Source organism: Ochlerotatus camptorhynchus, unplaced genomic scaffold (assembly GCF_037179485.1).
Source record: "Ochlerotatus camptorhynchus isolate MF236.1 unplaced genomic scaffold, CSIRO-AGI_Acam_v1.1 ptg000697l, whole genome shotgun sequence".
In the NCBI taxonomy this organism is placed as follows: Eukaryota; Metazoa; Arthropoda; class Insecta; order Diptera; family Culicidae; genus Ochlerotatus; species Ochlerotatus camptorhynchus.
In genome coordinates this window covers 346,115-355,026 of record NW_027041173.1, presented here as the reverse complement: position 1 = coordinate 355,026, position 8,912 = coordinate 346,115, and positions in this window count along the sequence as shown.

The window sequence follows — 8,912 nt, the reverse complement described above, 5'->3', positions numbered from 1 at the left end:
TGCTGGCTAACCGGTTTAGCCGTGCTTTGGCTATTTATACGGATGGGTCTAAATGCGAGAACATAGTTGGAGCAGGTGTATTTAGTAGCAGCATTCAGCAAGCAATAGGTCTTCCGTCACAATGTAGCGTTTTTTCGGCGGAGGCCTTTGCAATCAAGTCGGCCGTCATCGCTGCAAGAGCATCAACCGAATGTGTTATAATTCTGTCTGATTCGGCCAGCTGTCTTTCGGCCATAGAGAGTGGTAGATCGCAGCATCCGTGGATCCAGGAAATCGAGCGCTTAATACGTGGACGGCCGATCCACCTTTGTTGGATCCCTGGTCATGCCGGAATTCGCGGTAACGAAGAAGCAGACCGTCTAGCCAGTGAAGCACGAAACAGTCCACCAATCAACGTTGCCGTACCAAGAATTGATTCCATCAAGAACATGAACCAAGTCTTTCGTCAGCTATGGGAAGCACGTTGGGCACAATTGACAGATGTGAAGCTGAAGGAGGTCAAAAGGGAAACGAAGAAGTGGATCGATCAGTACAGCTCTGCCGATCAACGCATACTCACTCGTCTGCGCATTGGTCATACTAGGGTTACGCATGAATTTTTGCTGAAGAAAACAGCTCCGCCAGCATGTGAATGCTGTGGGACCGTTGTTGACGTTCGTCACATTATTCTGCACTGCAGAAAATTTGAAGCGGCCAGGACGAAATACGGAATCGATTCCACAAGCCTTTTTACGGCGTTACGCAACGACGATGATTATGAGAAGCGGTTGCTGAAGTTTCTGCATGAAACCAAACTTTATCGGAAGCTTTGAAGGGCGAAGATAGAATGGAAAGGAAAATGCAGGATATAGGAAGAAAACGAAGCGGAGGATGAAGAACAAGCAAGCGATGCAGAAGAAAAATGAAGTCTGAATGGAAGAAGATGTCGGACAGGAAATGGAAGAAGATGCAGTGGAAGCAAATGAGTTCATGAAGAAGATGCTGAATGGAAATCGAAGAAGATAAAGTGAAAAAGGATGAAGATGAAGCAGAAAACGAAAGTACTACAGAAGACATGAATGATTATGAAGATGCAGAAGAATGAAGATAAATATGAAGCGCAAGGAAGGAACGGAGAAATCGAAAAATAATGTGGAAAAGATATATGGAAGATCATGAAGAATGAAGATGGTGAATATATATATAGAAGAAGTAAAGAAGAAATTTATGGAGAAGAAGTGTAAACCATGAGATGAGCATGCAGACGATGAACCAGGAAACGAGCAAACGATAAGAAAGCTAAGTTAATTTTGAATTGTATCGTAAACACTAACACTCACCCTCACATCACTCTGAACACACCCACACACTGTTTACACAAAAATCAATTGAACTGACATGAATGCATCCGCAGGATGTAAAATGTCAATAATAAACAACAACAACAACAACAAATTATTATTATTATTATTATTATTATTATTATTATTATTATTATTATTATTATTATTATTATTATTATTATTATTATTATTATTATTATTATTATTATTATTATTATTATTATTATTATTATTATTATTATTATTATTATTATTATTATTATTATTATTATTATTATTATTATTATTATTATTATTATTATTATTATTATTATTATTATTATTATTATTATTATTATTATTATTATTATTATTATTATTATTCATTCGAGTTCGGGACATCGTTGTTGTCTATAGCAACCGCGTACGCGCTCGGAATATTGTTGTGTTTTGGTGGTATTTCGCGATCGATTGATTCAAAAACGCCACCCGCAGCTAGTGGCTAGTGTTAACTAGTGACAAACCTTCAAATCCGATCATTATCGGTGAAAATTTGGGTGATAATAGTGCGATAAAAGTGCCTCACCGCGTGGTTACAGTGGAAACAACAAACGGCCATCGCGTCGTTCGACGGTTGTGTAGTGTGGTCCATTGAGGTTTCTTTGCTGTGTGACCCGAGTGGCAAGAGGTACACAAGAGTGAACAAATCGATTTTTTCGGTTTTTGGTGAAAAGTTTTTCACTGAAAAGGGAAGTGACGGGAGTCACTTTTTTTGTGATTTCGCTTTGTAGGCGTGACATTGAAGGAGCGTAAGGTAGGAAAATCTTTTGTTTTTCTTTATTTTACCGTCTCTGGGGTAAACAACGGGTGACCGTTGTTACTTTTTACCTTTTTCCAACGTCCGCCGTGTAAGCGCGAGAAAGTGGTAGAGTAGTGTAAGGCGGTAATGACGGCCGCTAGTAGCGGCGACCCTGGAGGGTCAAGGGAACAATGGCCAAGGTTAGGAAATTCAACGCGTGAATTTGGTTCACTGTCATACCTTCTGTTAACCAGTAAGGATACAGAAAAACCTTTAAAGTCGGATCCTTTCATTGTTGGAAAGTCGGTAGAAGATGCTGCAGGAGGGTCAATTGAAGGAGCATCGACAGAAGCTCAAGGAACTCGATACACGCTCAGAGTAAGAAATCAAGTCCAGGTTAATAAGCTACTTAAGTTGTCCACTCTTTTGGATGGTACTGAGGTAGTCGTTCAGCTGCATCCCAACTTGAATGTGAGCCGTTGCGTTATTTCGTGCTTTGAGGCGATCCGCATGGAGGAGAAGGACGTCCTACTTGGTCTCATTAGCCAGGGGATCATCCGAGTCCAGCGAATCACTCGCAAAGAGCACGGTAAACCAGTCAACACGTCAGCCCTGATCCTTACGTTTAACAGGAGCAACTTCCCGTCGCATGTTAAAATTGGTGTCCTCCGTGTCGCTACCCGTCCGTACTACCCTAATCCTCTCTTGTGCTATGGTTGTGTCCGATACGGCCATCCCCGTGTCCGATGTCCTGGTCCGAAACGTTGCCTTAACTGTTCTGCCGATCATGAACTGGCGGAGGATGAACAGTGTGCAGCAGCTGCCCACTGCATCAATTGTGGTGGACCTCATCGTCCGAACAACCGTCAATGCCCGGTTTATAAGAAGGAAGTGGAAGTGATCCGTCTAAAAGTGGATCATAATCTGACGTACCCTGAAGCACGCAAGCGAGTCGAAACAGGGACAGGAAGTTACGCCGCAGCTGCAGCCCAGCAGACTGCCGACCGGAAAAAATTGGAGGAACTGGAGAAGAAAATGGAGGAGAAAGACGCCCAAATTGCTCAACTTCTTGAAGTGATGAAGAAGAAGGACGAAAAGATCGACAAATTATTGGGACACATTAAACTGATTCGAACACCGCAAGTTCAACAAACCCCGCTAGCTCAGCCGAGTAAACCGATCCATCCTTCTGAAAGTCAATCGAACCAAGCAATCGATTCGAACCTGCATTCTCAACTCATGAGAAAATCCGGAGAATCGCAGATAGGCACACCGTCGATGCATCTCAGAAGTAGATCGCCAGCGACAACGGAATCTAAACACAACAAGAAGAAGAAAAGGCATGACAGGAGCAACAACACCTCACCCGGCCGACAAAGCCCACCGCTGAAGAAGCCCGTTGAAAAAACACCGACATCCGACCAGGAAACGATAAGCGTCGACGAGGATGAGATCGAAGAGACGCCCCCTAGTCAGCATCTTCGATAAGATTCATTCCTCCAAACGTTTACCGACCAGCAATACTTACCGGACAAGCGAAACGGACAACGACATCGATCGACTTGAAGGGAGGGAAAGTGTAGTACCCCCTTCACTCTCACAGGAGAGAGCGCAGCAGGCTGGAGGATCCATCCGGGACGTCTTACCCCAACCCGTTGATGGAGAATCCCCCTCTGCGGTCGATTATGAAACATTAGAGCAACATACCACTTACCTACCTACCATAATACCACCTCGATATCACTCGCTTACATCCAATACACCCATATGGCCATTTTCCAACGAAAGCAGCCGTCGGCATGTAGTGCCAATCGAAAATCCACCGTCAGCCAACACTAGCTACCACAACATTGTGAGTGCCACCGGCACGATTATTCCTAGTAACCGGTTCAGGAATTTTTCCGCCGGTGAAGTTCGTCGTCAACAGCAAAGTCGAGATTCATCTCCACCGTCAGCATTACTGCAACAGACAGTATTCCGAAATCGGTGTGGGGAGGGAGAGCGTGAAGTAACCTCCCCCCTTCCCAGGAGGGAAGTGGATGTTCAGGGGGACGAGAGTGGGACCAGTCACGAGTGTCTTGCACCCTCTGTTCCCTCCTGGAATCCGGCCGATATGTCAAGTCCAACGCGTAGACCGTCAGCATCATCTTCGTCATCAGCAACAGTCAGCAGTAGTCATCCCACGAAATGTATTGCCCTCCAGTGGAACATACGTGGTCTACGTGCCAACATCAGCGAGCTCAAATTGCTCATCAGCCAGCATGAACCGTCCGTTATAGCGCTGCAAGAGACGAAAGTGGATAATCGTATGGTCGCGCCAGACTTTGCCGGCAAGAACTACACCCTGCTTCTTCAAACCGGTAGTCGTCGATATTGGCAGCAAGGAGTGGGCCTTGCCATCCGTGAAGGGGTTCCATTCGAGCGCATCGATATCAATTGTGATATTCAAGCCATTGCAGTTCGCATCCATCTTCCGACTCCAATGACGGTAGTGTCGATCTACATATCTCCGAACTCCCAGCAACAGTGCCAAACAGAACTAAATGATTTCTTGGAGCGTCTGCCCCCGCCAATTTTGGTACTTGGCGACTTCAATGCACACCATCCCGCCTGGGGTTCTACGGCATCGAATGCGCTTGGCCGCTACATCGCTGAAAAGACACTGACGGAGCATCTGATAATCCTGAATGACGGATCACACACGCGGGTGGATCCAGCAAACGGTTCGTTTTCTGCCATAGATCTTTCGATCTGTTCAGAGGTGCTAGCTCCCAGATTTATCTGGCGAACACTTCCGGATACCCACAGCAGCGACCACTTTCCAATCACCGTCTCTTCACCTGAATTCTCACAGATCGCCACGAAGCGAAGAAGATGGCTCTACGACCAAGCAGATTGGACATTGTTTGAACGACTGACTTCCAGCAGCATCAAACCGGATGACGAGATTGGCGTTGATGAGTTCGTAGATCGGATATTATCAGCAGCAACCGCTAGCATTCCTCGAACATCAGGACGAGTTGGTTCCAAATCGGTACCATGGTGGTGCCCGGAAGTGAAAACGACGATTAAGCAGCGTCGAAAACTTCTGAGAGCACTGAAGCGCAGCAGAATAGCAGGATCAGACACAACGGATGTTTTGAAGCAGTTCCAGGAAGCGAAGGCAGCGGCTAAGAAGGCAGTGAAGGAAGCTAAGGAACATTCGTGGGAGGACTTTGTCCGAAAAATATCACCTAGCAGCACAACGGCAGAAATGTGGCGGACGATGAACACCCTGAGAGGCAAACGACAATACAGCAAGGCGGTTATCAAGCGACCCGATGGCTACACGGAGAAAGTGGAAGAAATAGCAGAAGAACTGGCCGAGCACTACTGTGAGAGATCAGCAACCTCAAGCTATCCCCAACTGTTTCAAACAGCGAAGGAAAGAGCGGAACGGGATCGCGTGGATTTTCTTCCGGACAACGACGAGATATATAACGCGGACTTCACCCTGGATGAGCTTCTGTGGGCACTCGACAAAGGACGTAGTGTCTCTACAGGTCCTGACTCGGTAGGGTATCCGATGATCCGACGTCTACCTGTATCCGTCAAAATCGCGCTGTTGCAGCTTCTAAACAGAATCTGGCGTAGTGGCGTTTACCCTATCAGCTGGCGAACCGGAATAATAGTGCCAATTCCGAAGCCAAACTGTTCTGAATCTGGACCTGCTGCTTTCCGACCTATCACTTTGACCAACTGCATCGCAAAGGTGTTCGAACGTATCGTGAACCGCAGATTGACGACTGAGTTGGAGTCGAATGGACGACTGGATAAGAGGCAGCACGCCTTTAGAGCTGGAAGAGGCGTCGACACATACTTGGCGGAGTTGGATAGGTCATTGCCAAATCGGGACGAACACTGCTTGATTGCATCGCTTGATTTGTCGAAAGCGTACGACACCACTTGGCGGTACGGTATCTTGCGTACTCTGCGTAAGTGGCAGATGGGTGGGCGCATGTTCAACGTACTGAACAGTTTCCTCACCGACAGATCTTTCCGGGTGAACGTGGAAGAACATTTATCGGATGAAATGCCATTGGAGAACGGAGTCCCCCAAGGATCAGTGTTGTCTGTCACGTTATTCCTTATAGCGATGCAGCCGATTTTCAGAGTGGTGCCGCATACTGTTGCCGTGCTTCTCTATGCGGACGATATTTTGCTGGTGGTACGGAGGAGTAAGGAGCGTCCTCTGTATAGAGATCTACAGGCTGCAGTGAAAGCTGTCGACAAATGGGCGAAAAGCGTCGGCTTCACAATTTCCGCGACAAAATCAAAAATTTTCTACGGCAGTCCCAACGCCCGTCGAGAACCCAGCAACGATATATTCATCGACCGTACAGCTGTACCGAGGACGAATAATCTGAAAGTTGTTGGCGTCAACCTTGACCGGTCGCTGTCCTTCAAACACCATTGCAAGGTAGTCAAAAACACGTGCGACTCTAGACTGCGGATCTTGAAGATGATAGGGGCTAAACTTCCGCGAGGGCAACGCGATTCTCTGTTGGGTATCGGATCAGCAATCGTCACGTCGCGACTTATCTACGGTATCGGGCTCGTCAGTAGAGCGAAGGATTCGGTGGTGCAGACTCTTGCACCCATCTACAACCGGATGGTCCGGTTCGCCTCAGGGGCGTACGTCACCAGTCCGATTCCAGCGATTATGGCTGAAGCAGGCACTTTGCCATTCGATTTAATGATTATGCAAGCCATAATTCGTGCTGCAATTCGTTTGATGGAGAAGGATTCCAGGAATATCGATCTTCCAGTTGTGGAACGAGCGTCCGATCGCCTGGCGACGATTGATGTAGAGCTTCCAAACATCGCTGTACGAACACGTCTAGCCAACCGAGAGTGGTATGAATCCAAGCCGCATATTGTTTGGGATGTGAAACGGAAGGTGAAAGCTGGGGACCCCCCGAATACAGTGCGTCCCATCGTGCAGGAGTTGCTGGCTAACCGGTTTAGCCGTGCTTTGGCTATTTATACGGATGGTTCTAAATGCGAGAACATAGTTGGAGCAGGTGTATTTAGTAGCAGCATTCAGCAAGCAATAGGTCTTCCGTCACAATGTAGCGTTTTTTCGGCGGAGGCCTTTGCAATCAAGTCGGCCGTCATCGCTGCAAGAGCATCAACCGAATGTGTTATAATTCTGTCTGATTCGGCCAGCTGTCTTTCGGCCATAGAGAGTGGTAGATCGCAGCATCCGTGGATCCAGGAAATCGAGCGCTTACTACGTGGACGGCCGATCCACCTTTGTTGGATCCCTGGTCATGCTGGAATTCGCGGTAACGAAGAAGCAGACCGTCTAGCCAGTGAAGCACGAAACAGTCCACCAATCAACGTTGCCGTACCAAGAATTGACTCCATCAAGAACATGAACCAAGTCTTTCGTCAGCTATGGGAAGCACGTTGGGCACAATTGACAGATGTGAAGCTGAAGGAGGTCAAAAGGGAAACGAAGAAGTGGATCGATCAGTACAGCTCTGCCGATCAACGCATACTCACTCGTCTGCGCATTGGTCATACTAGGGTTACGCATGAATTTTTGCTGAAGAAAACAGCTCCGCCAGCATGTGAATGCTGTGGGACCGTTGTTGACGTTCGTCACATTATTCTGCACTGCAGAAAATTTGAAGCGGCCAGGACGAAATACGGAATCGATTCCACAAGCCTTTTTACGGCGTTACGCAACGACGATGATTATGAGAAGCGGTTGCTGAAGTTTCTGCATGAAACCAAACTTTATCGGAAGCTTTGAAGGGCGAAGATAGAATGGAAAGGAAAATGCAAGATATAGGAAGAAAACGAAGCGGAGGATGAAGAACAAGCAAGCGATGCAGAAGAAAAATGAAGTCTGAATGGAAGAAGATGTCGGACAGGAAATGGAAGAAGATGCAGTGGAAGAATGTTACCGATGAATGTTGGAAGCAAATGAGTTCATGAAGAAGATGCTAAATGGAAATCGAAGAAGATAAAGTGAAAAAGGATGAAGACGAAGCAGAAAACGAAAGTACTACAGAAGAAAGATGCAGAAGAATGAAGATAAATATGAAGCGCAAGGAAGGAACGGAGAAATCGAAAAATAATGTGAAAAAGATATATGGAAGATCATGAAGAATGAAGATGGTGAATATATATATAGAAGAAGTAAAGAAGAAATTTATGGAGAAGAAGTGTAAACCATGAGATGAGCATGCAGACGATGAACCAGGAAACGAGCAAACGATAAGAAAGCTAAGTGAATTTTGAATTGTATCGTAAACACTAACACTCACCCTCACATCACTCTGAACACACCCACACACTGTTTACACAAAAATCAATTGAACTGACATGAATGCATCCGCAGGATGTAAAATGTCAATAATAAACAACAACAACAACAAATTATTATTATTATTATTATTATTATTATTATTATTATTATTATTATTATTATTATTATTATTATTATTATTATTATTATTATTATTATTATTATTATTATTATTATTATTATTATTATTATTATTATTATTATTATTATTATTATTATTATTATTATTATTATTATTATTATTATTATTATTATTATTATTATTATTATTATTATTATTATTATTATTATTATAATTATTATAATTAATTCGCATTAACTTGAGAACGGCTGGACTCAGGAAAAAAAAGTAATTATATACAATATTTATTGAAAATTATTCGCTAAACACAAACAAATTATTATTTCACTAGAAATAATGCAATTTCCTAAACTATAAAAATTATCCAGAAAT